Below are 15097 nucleotides of genomic sequence, written 5' to 3'. Positions count from 1 at the left end.
TGTTAAATAAATCATACAAAGCTAACAATTTTTTGTGGTGATTACCCACTTATTTGTAAAGGAAGAGAATTGCCCTGTTGGCTCATATGGCTTCCTAAATAATTGAGTTGGACAGGTTGGTGGCAAAGTATAAGTTTCACACTCCTTGTACTCTAATAGTACATCACTGCTTGGAAACACAATTGAATGAATAATACGCGTACGACCACCCACACATGGTAAATGCACTGTCTCACAGAGTCATGATCAGTGGGTGTGAGGCATGAAGTGTTGTGGAAGAGTTTTTTGATAAAAAACATTAAGTCAAATAAAGTGGAAATATAATATGCGTTGTTCATGATGACTACAGAATTCAACATCCCATAAAATAACTTATTGCTAACCATGTGGATGTACAATTTTATACATAATACCACTGCCCACCACTAGAGTTTCATCCATTACATAATTATTTATTGACATCCGGAGATTCTAACATGATTTGAAATTCATTCCCTGTTTCAAGTTCATGTTTTGACCACAGGACACGCCCAAATATGTTTGTTACGAATTTCGAAGTTTGTTTAGGACCACAATGACACTTCACACCATCCAAAACATCAAATTAATGCTTCAAGTACCTATAGGTTTACAAACTTGAGGTAACAATAATTTTATAATTTAGTTTAAACTTAATAATCATAACTATTATAATATATTTAAGGATACTCCCACTAGGCTCAATTTTTTTATAGAAGGTGTTATTTAAGGCTTGTAATATTTATTTGGACAAAGGAACCTTGTACATCACACGCTGTTTGATATAGAGAGCAAATAGTGATAAAATTGGCTAAAGGTGCACATCATAAAAATAGCTACAGTGCCTACAGTAACCTTAACTTGCCTTGCAAAGAGTGTACTTTTTACAGGATTTTTATCACTATTTGCTCTCTATATCAAACAGCGTGTGATGTACAAGGTTCCTTTGGCCAAAAAAATATTACAAGCCTTAAGTAATACCTTCTATAAAAAAATTGAGCCTAGTGGGAGTATCCTTAAAAATATTATAATAGTTATGATTATTAAAACATAAAAATTAATAGTACCTCAAATTTGTAAACCTATAGGCACTTGAAGCATCAATACTGATGTTTTGGATGATGTAAAGTGTCATAGAGGCCATAAATAAACTTAAAAATCCATAACAAACATATTTGGGTGTATCCTGTGGTCAGAATAATATTATGAACTTGAACATGGAATGAATTTCAAATTATGTTAATCTCCGCAATTCAATAAAATAATAATAATTATTTAATGGGTGAAACTCTAGTGGTGGGTAGTGGTATTGTGTATCCACGTATGCAAAAAAGAATTGTACTTATGCGTGCATGTCGTTAGCAATAAGTTCGATTCTTTTATAGGATGTCAAATTCCGTAAACTGAAAGTCATCATGATCAATTACATATTTCCACTCAATCTGACTTTAGTATCAAAACTCTTCCACAGCACTTTATGCCTCACACCTGTGAGACAGTGAATTTACCATGTGTGGCCATGGGTGGTCTTATTATTCATTCAATTGATTGTGTTTCCAAGCAGTGATGTTCTATTAGAGTACAAGGAGTGTGAAACTTATACTTTGCCACCAACCTGTCCAACTCAATTATTTGAGAAGCCATATGAGCCAACGGGAAATTCTCTTCCTTTACAAATAAGTGATGGGTAAGCATCACTAATGAAATTGTTAGTTTTGTATGATTTATTTAACAATTGTATGAAATATTTACACTGTTTACTATTAATGCTGTTTATATTTTATTTATGAAGCCATGCAACTTAATTTGATAAACCACCCAACTGCTCCAGTACGTCACTACCTTTCTATACTACAATTATTATAAATTCTCTATCACTTGATAAAATAAAATCATACATACTATATACATAATATAATAATCATGCGTACTATGCATATAAACATTCAAGACACTGTCACAATTTCCATGATGATAAGAGGTCCGAGCTGCATGATAATCCACCCACGTTCACAAATGGAATTCTATAAATTGAAGCATAAAATGGACTAGACGAAACATGAGAGAGAACTCACTATTTATCCACTCATACTCAATATGGTAGATGCATATGGATGCATTGTAGAAATACTAAAGACCACAGTATATAAAATATTGATTGCATGAGTACCTATACTGTAAAAAACAAAACAAACAAACAAGCAAGAAACACTGCAGTACACCACATGATACCTGTCTCAATGGTAAGACTACATTTCAACAGCCCCTATAAATTCAAACAGCATGAAATGAAATGTAACAGTATAAATGACTAACTTATGAGCATATACCATACTCATTGTGCTCTGTAGTTGCAATGGTACAGTAGATATTACGAAACAAGGCTTGACCATTGCAAACATGTAGCATACAATGCATTTAGAATGCATTTAAAAGCAAACGACGTAATCGCAATAGACAACCCTAAGTGATCATGAGTATCTTCAACAAGCACTAATTTAAAAAAGCAACAAATACACTGTACTGTAAATTTCAGGAATATGCTTGTATGCGAGTGTGTATGTACATGTGCGTGTATGTGCACGTGTACGTGCTCGTGTTGTGCATGTGTGTGTGTGCATGCACGCGTGCGTGCATGCGTACGTGTATGTATGTGCGCACATGTAACAATTTTTCTTCCCACATCTTGTCACATGTGTATATATTGCATGTGTGTGTGCATGTGTGTATGTGAGAGTGTCTGTGTGCGTGACACTGTGGGTTGTGCAATGCAAACACGACATACCACTACACACACAAACACACTAGAACTAGGAAAAGAACTATGGACAATCTTATCTTCATCACCGACAGCAGCCTGTATGAAACACAATAGAGGTATAGCAGTGTGTATGACACATACACTATGTGTAAGTATTTACATACGTATCACGAACAGTCGCCCAGTATATCACAAAAGCCTACCCTGTATGCACTGAGTCCACACCTTTACCTCTTAATAATGGTTCAACTTGCAGTTCCTTAAACTTGACCATCCACACTATTACACTAACAATAATGATTTACAAATAAAAGTATCACTTTATAAATTGGTACAATGTTTGCTAGAGAAAAACTCCAAAGAGAGGGTAAAACATGCAAGTATAAGGGGACTTACCATCGTGCACATACTGGGTGATTGGAGCAATCTGGATCATCCTGCAAAAATGCATGATATGGAACCCAACCTCGGATTGATTTGCCGCGTCCTCTCGTTCAGTAGAAGAATGTGTCTTTCACCATCATTTGACTTTGGCCTGCGCCTCTCATACTAATCAACACCACGAAATATGAGTAACACCTCCCATGTTTTGTGTGTGTGTGTGTAGTGTAGTGTATGTGTGTGTGCACTACAAATGGCAGCCCAGCCCTACTACCATAACTATCACCTCCCAGTGAATGACAACTGGGGTGCTTATGCACCACTCAGACACCCAAGTGAATTCCTAATAGTGCACACTTGCATTTATACCCATAAGTAATTTTCCTTTTAAGTACATTACATCCTTCGCTTTGTGAAACATACAAGATCAACTATGTAGCAAAGAGCTTTAGAAAGCTGACGGCTTTACATACAGTGTATGTACTGTGTGTGCACAGATTATTATTTGTTTTAAAAATTCCAGTCGTTTACTTTATTTTGACTCTACATGTTTCACTTGCACAGAGTTACAAATGAGAATAAACGATTTTGCTCATGTTTGTTTAGTTTATACTCAATACACACGTATATAGCATATAATATACTCACCAGCATTAATGGGTAATTGATAATCTCTCAAGTGACAAGCAGCACGTCTAGGATGGGCGTACTAACTGACCAATCCACTGACATCAATATAAAGCACTGGTACTTCATCATTTTGAATATCATAATGTATTCCAACTTATGTACATCAGTGCTTACATATAATCATGGCTCCCACAACACAGCTCTGCATACACACACACATATAAATTTTGCAATCTGGGAAAAGATTAAGCACATGCATGTAGCAAACGTTAAGTTCAGTCAAATACTAATCAAGACACTTTTAGTTTTAATCCATGGTCCCATTTGTAGTGTACACTCATGAATATAGAAACTCATCATAATATGTAATATTACAATTGCACATCACAAAAAGTTACACAGCGGACATACAAAATGACACAGTGAAATGACCAACATGACAGAGTGGGACCGTCACACTCAAGCACTTACAACCATCATTAATGAATGCATTTCTGGGGAGGTAGGATTATTAGTGGAGGGCTGTTTAATGGCTGCACCATCACTGTAATGATCCCACTAGCCTTATCTCAACTATAGAGCCTTCTATTATTTTGTATGCCCAATGTGTCATAGTACATCACAGTGTGTATGCTTCAGCATAAAGCGTTTGCATATCCATGGTAACGTAATCGACGCCATGTTCTTGTACCAAGCTGGGATTTCTATCAGCTGAATCGGGCCAGAAACTAAGTCAATAAGTGAGTGATTTAGGTGTAAGTGACAGGAATGCTATTTAGAAAAGTTACCAGGTATAGGAGACCCGTCCTAAATGGAACCAGTAAAGGCAGACCACTTAATTGACTTTTGACAATAAATATGTTACATTCGAACTTCATGTGTAAAACCAACCAGAGTTAAGTGGTTTGGTTTTGCTAGCTACTTTTCCGAACTGAGTGGTAAGCTAGAATGCGTTTGGTATGGGACATTGATGGAGCTCTGGCTGAAGTTGAACGTTGCTGTATGGTTCTGTGGTGGTGGATATAATCCTGTACTACAGATTGTGTTGTTCTAGCCAGTTTGGAGTCGTGAATTGCCTGTAACCTGGCCTAATAGATCAATATACGTTTCCCTTCCCTACAAAACTGCCCTTTTGGGATTCAGTACAGATCTCCTAGGCCTGGTACCTTTTTAAAATATCATTCCTGTTATCTACACCTAAATCACTTACTTATTGACTTAGTTTCTGGCCCAATTCAGCTGATAGAAGTTTCAGCTTGGTACAAGAACATGGCCTTAATTATGTTACCATGGATATGTGAATGCTCTATGGGTATTCTTAACTTCAAGGAACGGCACTACATGGTGGTGACACACAGACACTCACTGTAGGTAGATCTGCAACCAAAGTCTAAGTCAAAGGTCAAGGCCACCAAATTCGTGCTAAGTCAACGGTCAAGAGTGAAAATTTCCAACCCACAATTGAAAAGTACTTAGTGAAATATCGTTGCTAAAGTCACCAGTCAAAGATCGAAAGACTATTAGTTACAGGTCATAGCAAAATTTTGGGTGGGTCAAGACTTTAACTGCGGTTGCAGATCGACCTACAGTGAGTATATGTGTGACACCCCCTTGCACTATAATGCATCTATCAATGTAATGCCCAACTACCACAGATACAGGCTGAGGGTGGGGGAAGGTTGGGGATGATGGGGGAATCAATCGCCAAATTTCCATGGGGGGTTGTCTTCACTAAGAAATTTACTGAAACAAAGGCGTGTGTTTTAGAAAGGAGTTACTCAGATGCTAGCTAACTACTAGAATCCACTTGTACTCACTCACAACCTGAATCTCTTGGCCAACACCTGAATGCCACATTATCATACAAATCCCCTCCAAGCCACACTATCCCCAGGGTTTGCTAGTCGAGGCTTAGTCAGGGTTTGTATGACCAATACTTCCCCAGTAGGTGAGGAATAGTAATCTTCTGTGATGCAAATCCCCACCTTCCCCCACCTTAGCCCATATCCCTGTAGTCTCGTGTGGCCAGACCACTTTTTTCCATATATTGGGTGGGAAAAAAGGGTTTGGTGCAACTCCAATAGCTGTTTACTTCTGAAGACTCTAAGGACACTAATTGAATAACATTGACTGCAAAAGAGGCATCATAACATCAGTAAAAGAATGAAATATTCGTACACTCCTGTTGTGGTTGTGAGTCTTGCTACACAATGAGGATGAACTTTCAAGATGCTATGAAAGAGATATCGGAGCAAATTAAGAATCATTTAAAGGATAAACAGATCGAAGCCATCTCGAGTTTACTTACTGATGTCATTGGCGCCTCCTTTGCGGCCAATGCTATTCAATTAGCGTCCCCAAAGTCTGGGAACGGCTCAGAAGTAAACAGCTACTGGAGTTGCATCAGACTCTTTTTTCCCCACCCAATACACGGAAAAAACGCGACACTAGTATCCCTGGTAGTCGCGGAATTACATTGATAGGTGCAGAACAACATATCTACTCACCTAGCGAAATGTCATTAACACCACCCTCACACGCCTCCTTTGTGGACAATGTTATTCAATTAACGTCCCCAGATTCTGGGAACGGCTCAGAAGTAAACAGCTACTGGAGTTGCACCAGATTCTTTTCTCCCCACCCAAACACGCGACACTAGTATCCCTGGTAGTCAAGGATTACATTGATAGGTGCATTAACAACATAACCACTCACCTAGCGAAATATCAGTAACACCACCCTCACAAGACTACTGGCTGTTCAGTTGTGACATATTAGGGCAACGAGTTCTTTGATGTCGAGACGCTTAAACTCTAAATAATGATCACTAAGCAAAGAAGGAAAACATCAATGACACGCACGCTCGAGAGAAACAGATCTGCCTTAACTTCGATGGAAATTCTGTACGGGGCAAGGAAAGACGGGACTGAACCAGGGGCAGATTCCTGGAGACAAAAGTAAACATATACACTTGAATCAATTAACTAAGTGCTCGAATTTATAAACACACTAGCTACTACCGGATGCGGTTAGATCATTCTGGACCATTGGGTGAAGACTCAACAGTTTGAGCAGCAAGTGATTAGAATGTGTGGAGTCTGGTGGTTTATTTCGTCGATATGTTTCATCGCGCATTGTTCTGGGATGTGGCGGGTAGGGGGGCACCTTTACAGGTGCACTTCCAGAAGTAATTGATTATTTATTAACCTCCTGTTCTGGGTTAAAGATAGCCGTTCTTCCGATAGCCATTCTTCCACACAGGTGAACGACTATGTTCAATTCTAGTGGTGTTAATGTTATTGTTTTAGGTGTACGTTAGCTGGTAAGGCTCGTGTAGCTGTGCCTGTCAAGCTGTATTCTCTGTTCACTTGGCTAGAGACAGGGGTCGTGTGTCACTTGCTGTGGTGTGAGTGTACATCAATTTGTACCTGTGCTTGTTGAAGTTGTTTTAATTTAGATTTTGCTTGGAGTACAATAGCAATTATGAGACATTTGAAAGGTGTGTTTGTTCACTTCTTGTCTAAACTTAACTGTCAGCTAGAAATGCTGTCATCAATTTGGCACATTGCTGGTAGGTAAGTAGTTGCACTATGTTCTTGTCAGTTATAATTACTTAATTAAATCATTTTTTCATCCCAGTAATAGTGGAATATGTCAGACATAAAAATGGCTGCTATAGTAGGGGACTCTCATGCGAGCTCTCATGACTTTTGTGTAGGCAACTATCGGACGAAGATTTTTGAATGGCCATATTTCAGCCAAGAACAAAGATGTCGAGGTATACCCAGCAGGTATGGTTATATATTAACTGAAAGAAGAGGGATCTAATGTTGTTTTGAAAATCAACTGAAAACCGCTAGTTTGTAGTTATTGTAATGCCTTATAATCATACTTGGTAGTTAGTGCTCGATATCTTCATTTTTACCTGAGATATGACCATTCAAAGTCTTCTTCCGATAGTTGCCCATACAAAAGTCATGAAAGTGCCCCTACTATGGTGGCCTATTTATGTTTGTGACGTGATTTGGATAAGGCTCATTACAACCATAAGGCCTGTACTTTGCAGGTATGTTTAATGTGGAATTACTGACTGTTAAAAATTAATCTTGTAGGACTGGTTGGTACAATCAGTAGATGTACAGGAATACAGTGTTGATCAAGTCAGTCTTTGATCTAACTGTGTTTGTGTAACCAACAGGTATAGTGGGCTTACATTGTCTATTTAACAATGTGCTATTCCTATTGACATTAGTATTTGTAATTCACTGGGGTTTATAGAGATGTAAACTCCAAAGAAGAACACACACGGGAATATACCAGATTCAATGGTGAGACCACAAATAAAACAACATTTGAATTAACTGTGAATGACGATAGCTTATTTCAGCAAGTTATTCAAATGTGCAGACTCTGGTAGTTCATTTCATTTATTTCATCGTGCATTGTTCTAGGATGTTGCTAGTCATAGGAACACTTTTACAGGAGCACTTCCACATGTGAGTCTGTCAATTCTTTGATATAGGGGTATACTAAATCTTATTGTTTGCTAGGTGTGTGTTTTAAACGGCAGATGATGCATTTCAGATGGCTAGAAATGCTGGCATCACTTTGCCACATTGTGGATAGGTAAGCAGTTGTACTACATTTTCTTGTCAGTTTTAATGTCCAATCATTTTTAATTCCAGGAATAAGTGACAGTGGAACTGCCACTGCTTATTACGACTGTACGGCACATCAATATTTTTGCAGGTATGTATTAATGTTGAATTACTGACTGTTAAGTTTCATCTTGTAGGGTTGGCTAGTAGAATCAATCCCACTGATACTTCATGTTTAGATGTACAGGCACATGATCACAATTGAGTCAGCCTTTGATCTAAATGTGTTTATGTAGTGAACAGGTATAATGGCTTTGCACAGTTGTCTAATTATTATAATTGTGCCTTTTCTAGGAAGAGGAATATGTCGGTACTGTACACCTGGTCAATATAATTGTTTTCAGTGGTGATATAGCAAGAGAGCATGCGAATCATTGTCAAGTGATCTCTTTCATTGTTTGATGATGAGACCTATATAGAGGAAGGAAGAACAACGTAGCTGTAGCTATCCAAGAAATGTGAACACTGTACTGAACACATGCAACAATGTTTATTTAATGTTGTATAAAATATTTTAATTAAATTTTTAAAAACCTCTAATCTTATAATAGCAGAAATATGCATCAGTTATACTCAGCTGTTACACCACAATTATACAATGGTCTGTATATCTAAGTATGTATATCTTATATATACACACATTATACTTATGTAAACAGAGGTTATACACATGGTTAACCAGTAGTGTATGAGTCAATTATACTCATAATTATACATAGTATTGTAAATGGTATCTATACACAGGTGCAACCATGGTGTATAACAGATGTGCCACACATGTGTACTCTTAGCGTATATCATAATCATACATCAGTTATACACCTAAGTATTTCAAACTTTTTGCATGGTGGCTGTGACTGAACTGAATCGATTGAAATCATTTAGGACCCATCTAGCTGCCCTACGCTGTACTTTCTCTAGCTGTTGAATATTGTTATGGTGGTATGGGTCCCAGATGACTGCAGCGTATTCCATTGACGGTCGTACTATCGTATTCCACTGCAGCGTATTCCATTGACGGTATTCCATTGACGGTCGTACTAGCGTATTCCATTGACTTTTACAACTAGCCGCCAAATCACCATTTACAAATAGCCAAAAGTCAGCTTTTTGGCCACAACTAGCCCCCTTTTTTAGCCCCTGGTGTAACGGGTTGAACATCGACATCCTTCACTTTTCAGACAATAATTATTAATAGAGCAGTTTCAAAACCATGGTAACCAAAAATTACGCAATGGACACACCCAAATCGCCATGTTTTTGTACCAGACTGTTTCATGTTGCAAGTTGAATTCCTCGCTAAATTCATGCCAAGATTATTAATACGTAAGGAAAAGAGATGCCAGTGATAGAATAAAGTATGTAGGTGAGTTATTACGCATTAAAAGATCCGTACTGCCTCCCAACAGGGCAGTTTCGTAGGAAGGAGAAATGCGTAAAGATGGATTTGGCCAAATTGCGACCTATTCACCGCCCAAAGGTGGTTAAAACTAGGGGAAACCTGCAGTATAGGTCTTTATCCAGCACCACAGCATCGTACAGCCACATCGAGCTATCCCCGAGTTAGCCAGAATCGCTCATGTGCTGGGATTTCCACTTCGTGTGAAAAAGCAGACACCAAAATAAGACCGCTAAAGTTTAACTGATGGTTGATTTCGACAATAAAACTTAACTCTAGCAAAATTCACCACTAAGAGTCTTCTTTTTCTGGCGTTTTATCACAGTTTGGTAGTACGCCATTACCGGTCTCGTGCCTTTCAGGAGCTCTGGCTAATCCTGGGATAGCTGGATGTGGCTGTACGCTGCTGTGGTGCTGGGTAAAGACGTATACTGTAAGTTTTCCCTAGTTTTAACCACCTTTGGGCGGTGAATAGGTCGTAATTTGGCCAAATCCATTTTTACGCATTTCTCTTTCCTTCGAAACTGCCCTGTTGGGAGGCAGTACGTATCTTTTAATGCCTAATAACTCACCTGCACATTTTATTCTATCACTGGCATCTATTTTACTCACGTATTAATAAGTCTTGGCATGGATTTAGCGAGGAATTCAACTTGCAACATCTAGCAATCTGGTACAAAAACATGGCGATTTGGGTGTGGTCCATTGCGTAATTTTTGGTTACCATGGTTTTGAAACTGCTCTATATGTTTGGGGCGCGCGGTACGATTTTTTTGGTATTCGTGAATTGCAGAGGTACTTTACGAACAGTTCTTGATTCAAAATGCTGTGCAATGGGTCAGGACGGGAGCCCAAGGTCCGGCCAATCATTTTTCAGCTACTTACTTGATTTTAGTGAAAGGATCGAGATAATCTAATAGAGCAGTCATCAAAATATACTCTAAAAGAACAGTCATCGTGATACTCTAATAAAGCATTCAGTATAGAATATAGCTTATAGTCCAAGCCATTACATCTGTGTTAACTGTCCCAAAATTACCCAGTGAGTCATCTGCATGGCACACTGCATTGAGCTAATTGATCATGCATGTCATACATTAACATGCAGTTACAATCTAAAACTAAACTTTCATGTTGAAAAACTTTTGTATACATCATGAAAATAAAATTAGCTACTAGCTAAATAGTCAGATATGAAACTCAATTAATTGGTAATATAGCACAAAATTACCATTGATGTGTTAATAAAAAGAGGAGACTTTACATGTAAAATAGCCTCCATGCAGATGCCATTTCAGAGCATCTGTTTTTAAAAGTTTCCATGGGGTAGCATGCTCCAGCTTAGCATGGTGTGTGTGCTTATAGCACATGCAGTTAAGTAACACACCAAAGCACATAATCTCTGATTTACAGATCATATTAGATCAATGAAAACTGAGTAGTGTGCATGACTAAGACCTTCATTGTGGTCTATGTCTGGCTGGACCACTCAAAATCTCTGGGCCCTGGCCCTGCAATGGGTTGAACACAGTTGACAATGAAGCATAATGTATAGTTCACTTTTCAGACAATAAGGGGCTGGGAATTTCAGATGTGGTATGCGTGGGTTCACCAGTCATAATAGAATTATTTACAAAAAAAGTTAACAAACAAGTACATGGGGAAATTTGGAATTTTCAACTAAGAGTAGGGACCATAGCACATCAATAAAAAGTACTGAAACAAGCTGGAGTAGTGCATGATATTAAATCACAGTAAAACAATAAGAAGTGTTATATCCCTGCTGTGCATTTCCGTTATGGTATCTTGAGCACAGTAGGGATTATTATTATTTGTTTATTATTATTTGTTTTTACTGTGCAGAAATCACAAATGATTATAATGCACAGATATAATTACTTAAGTTGTTACAAAAATTATCCAGGGAAGGGGAATTAATTATGTAGGGGGGAAGGGGGTTCCAAAGTTTAATTGCAGAGGGGAAAAAGGAAAATTTATACGAGTCAATGTTTGTCGTCAGTTGCCTGTAGTATCCTTTTCTTAATCGCGAATCATTAGGGGTAAAGTACTCTTTGGGGATATCAATAAGATCATTAATAATTTTATACATCATTATAAGTTTAGCTCTCTCTCTTCTTTGTTGTAAAGGGGGTAAGTTAAGTGTGCTTAGCATGTTAGTAACACTAGAGTAACTTGAACAAGCTGGAGTAGTGCTGGATAATTTTGGAACCCAGTGTAGAGTGTGGAGTGTGTAGTGCAGTGTGGAGTGTGGAGTGTGTAGTGCAGTGTGGAGTAGTGCTGGATATAACACTTCTTATTGTTTTACTGTGATTTAATATCATGGACTACTCCAACTTGTTTCTGTACTATTTATCGATGTGCTATGGTCCCTACTCTAGTTAAAAAAATTATTCGTGTACTTGTTCCATAATTGCACAAATATGTGGTGATTGCATACTAATCACACTGTGACACCCTACACATTTCTATGGCTATTTACTTCTAACAGGTGATTGCATCATTCTTCCAGCACTTAAAAGGTCTCTTAATCTGATTGGCTAATTATGATATCATCTGTTGTTGCACCTTAAAAGGCTTCACATGTCAGGAATTCTGACTCAAGTTTCACTTAAAAGGCTTTCATTGTCAGCTTATTTGATTGGCTATTATTGTATCACTTTTGTTGCATTTAAAAGGCTTCTGTAATTCTGTTATTTTATTGGCTACTTTACAGTGCAATTGCAGAATTAAGCCATGATTAATTGCACTCCTACTCTATTGGGACTAATGAATATATGGCAAACTGAATCACTATGTGATTAATAGTGTAAGCAGACATTTTAGCTAGCTAGCAATGCTCAAATCAATAAAACTTATATACCATCAGATTTGTCTGTTCATGAAGAGAACAAAAAAAAAAACCTTAGTTTCATGTTTATGGGTGCTTATTTATGATGCAGTAGAAACAAAATTCATCACTGTGATTCCTAATTTCTATTTTGAAAATCATCGTTGAAATTGCCCACCTCTTTGTTCGCACAGAGGAAAGTACTATACCTTGATGAATTTGTAAATTCATAGTGAACCAAGTCCCACCTTTGTAGACTGTTTTAGTTGTGAGTTATGATCGATAAAATAATTAAAGAGATTGTAATTTATTTGCCGCATTGTTGCTGTAGCTACAATACTGTAAGGTTCCCATTGAAATAAAATCAACCTTCACCAAATAATTTCTTGTGGTGTTTACCTTTTACTGCACTGATACTTGTCGGCTACAAGACCAGAGCTTAGTTTGAGAAATAATGCTGGTAATGTTCTATTACCAGATAGTATTTAACCCTAGTACAAAGGAGCACTCAGTGTGCACTCGTGGTCACCCATTAAGATTTATTCAATTGCATACAAACATTGATGCCTACAAATACTCTTTTTATCCTACAGCAATTGGACTCTGGAATTCACTTCCAACTCAGTGATTGGTGTTAACTCCATAGATGATTTCCAGTTAGCATGTAACTGTCTTTTCTGTAATTGTAATCTTTGTGCACTTATGTGCACTCTGAACAGAGGCCAGTGCAGTAATAACAATAGTAATAATAGTCACAACCACCTTGATGAAACAACTGATTGTGGGTTGTGTGGTGTTCTTCTCAACCTCTTAAATTTAAAAGCTGTTGTACTGCGGCAAATTGATATGGTCTGGAAATGGTACCTGAAAAGGTTTGCTTATTTTGATTTGTTTCTGTTTGTGATCAGTATTATGACTGGTACACAAGTATTGGATTAAAGCAATATAGCAATGCATTATGTTTGATGGAGCTAGCCCAAGCCACACACTGAAACCTAATTTTATACGTGAGTTTATAGTCATAGGTCTTTATAACAGGCCTGCCAACTCTCACGGGTTTACCGTGAGTCTCACGGTTTCACTACCCTGCTCAAGGGCAGCAGATCGAATCTCACGGTTTTTGAGGCCTGCTAACTCTCACGGTTTCACTAACCTTCGTTGGATAGAATCTCACGGTTTGTAGAGCGAATGTCACGGATTTCAAGTTTAAAAAGTCGAGACCTTTTTTATTTGGTCTCACATAGCATCTACCAGTTTTTTTTTACTACACACTGCAATACTGTATTATTGTATTGTATTGTATTGTATTACAATAAAGGTACAGAAATCTCAAGATTTTTTTACTTTCCAGGTTGGCAGGCCTGTTATAATAGTGCCATAAATGATTAGTGATCGATATTTATACCTGAGCTACTCAGTAAAAGCGATCTTGTAATGAGTGCAGTATGCGATCAAGTCAGCACAAAGTAACATGAAAAAAGAAGGAACAAGCTTAAGCATGTTTTTATGCAGCTTTTAATAGTTGGCAGTGCCCAGCAGATAATGACTTGAAAAGCTGTCATTGTTAATATAATGGAATAATGCAAATGGACCACCCGCCCTCATTCAAATATTCGGAGTCCAGGAAGGGAAACAGAAAATTTATCAGTTAGGAGCAGTGTCGGATCCAGGGGGGGGCACAGGGGGCACGTGCCCCCCCCTCCCTTAAAAAAATGTATATAAGATCGAGATACTCTAATAGAGCAGTCAATCGCCAATCACTCTAATAAAGCAGTCACAGTGTTCATGGGGAAGTGTAGCTTACTTAGGAAGCTATAAATAGGATTTTATTTTACATGACATACGTGATATAATATATTTGGTAAAGGATAACTAGCTATTATTGTTGTGACCTTTTTTTTTTTTTTTTTTTGCTCTTCAACTTTTTTTCAGCAAGGTGCCCCCCCTCTTTCCAGACTCTGGATCCGCCCCTGAGGAGTGCCCAAAAAGTGTGACAACAGGTTAAAATCGTATTCTAGCATAAAAGGTGCAGTATTTGCTATGTTTATAATTGAGCAACTCCAACTTTTCACATTTTAAATGAAAAATCAAGACACTCTATAATAGAAAAGTCACTGCAAAGTCCTTATAGATAAACAGTACTGATACCTAACTTAGAAGAACTTCACTTTATTATAAAAATACTAGGTATGCAGGTATTTTCTGTATTGGTAGAGCACTGGTTTGTATTATATCATCTCAATTGCATCTGTAGATAAAAAGATCAATGATTTGTGCAAAAAACAAACCTCAAAGCTACTGTCAATCATAATCCGCTACCTATCACTGCATGGGAGAAAAATCTAATTTCCAATGGTTTTGTGAGTTCAGGAAATGCAGGAAACATAGGCCACAGATTTCCA

General features: G+C 37.7%; 1 protein-coding gene and 2 long non-coding RNA genes across 15 annotated transcripts in view; 2 read left to right on the top strand and 1 right to left on the bottom strand.

Moving 5' to 3' along the window:
- The window catches only part of LOC136258805 (probable iron/ascorbate oxidoreductase DDB_G0283291), a 50332-nt gene that overhangs the window by 29175 nt on the left and 6060 nt on the right, over window positions 1-15097 (top strand). Inside the window, exon 1 of one of the 2 annotated variants that reach the window (XM_066052151.1) lies at window positions 14654-14721. The exons of the other annotated variant lie outside the window; for it this stretch is intronic. The gene's annotated coding sequence lies outside the window, so the exon portion shown is untranslated. Of the gene's footprint in view, window positions 1-14653; window positions 14722-15097 lie in introns of those variants that run through there. 2 annotated transcript variants of the gene reach the window in all.
- LOC136257693 (uncharacterized) lies at window positions 1879-6814 on the bottom strand. 7 transcript variants are annotated; one of them, XR_010702117.1, is made up of 6 exons: window positions 6679-6814; window positions 6506-6617; window positions 6298-6454; window positions 3809-3992; window positions 2094-3328; window positions 1879-2042 (listed from the first exon to the last, which is right to left on the bottom strand). It is a non-coding gene; the product is annotated as an uncharacterized lncRNA (long non-coding RNA). The 7 variants fall into 7 exon arrangements; XR_010702121.1 differs by having other exon boundaries at window positions 2094-2875; window positions 3011-3328; window positions 6506-6811; XR_010702116.1 differs by having other exon boundaries at window positions 2094-2284; window positions 2335-3328; window positions 6506-6810.
- On the top strand, window positions 6784-8988 carry LOC136257692 (uncharacterized). Of its 6 annotated transcripts, XR_010702111.1 has the most exons (12): window positions 6784-7051; window positions 7099-7196; window positions 7248-7289; window positions 7332-7365; window positions 7430-7856; window positions 7903-7988; window positions 8043-8118; window positions 8168-8286; window positions 8341-8416; window positions 8476-8539; window positions 8586-8691; window positions 8743-8988. It is a non-coding gene; the product is annotated as an uncharacterized lncRNA (long non-coding RNA). The 6 variants fall into 6 exon arrangements; XR_010702112.1 differs by lacking the exon at window positions 7332-7365; XR_010702110.1 differs by having other exon boundaries at window positions 7248-7365; window positions 8242-8286.

This window comes from Dysidea avara, chromosome 6, assembly GCF_963678975.1.
Source record: "Dysidea avara chromosome 6, odDysAvar1.4, whole genome shotgun sequence".
NCBI lineage: Eukaryota > Metazoa > Porifera > Demospongiae > Dictyoceratida > Dysideidae > Dysidea > Dysidea avara.
The sequence above is the reverse complement of the archived record's forward strand: the minus strand, read 5'-3'. Positions and strand labels throughout refer to the sequence as shown.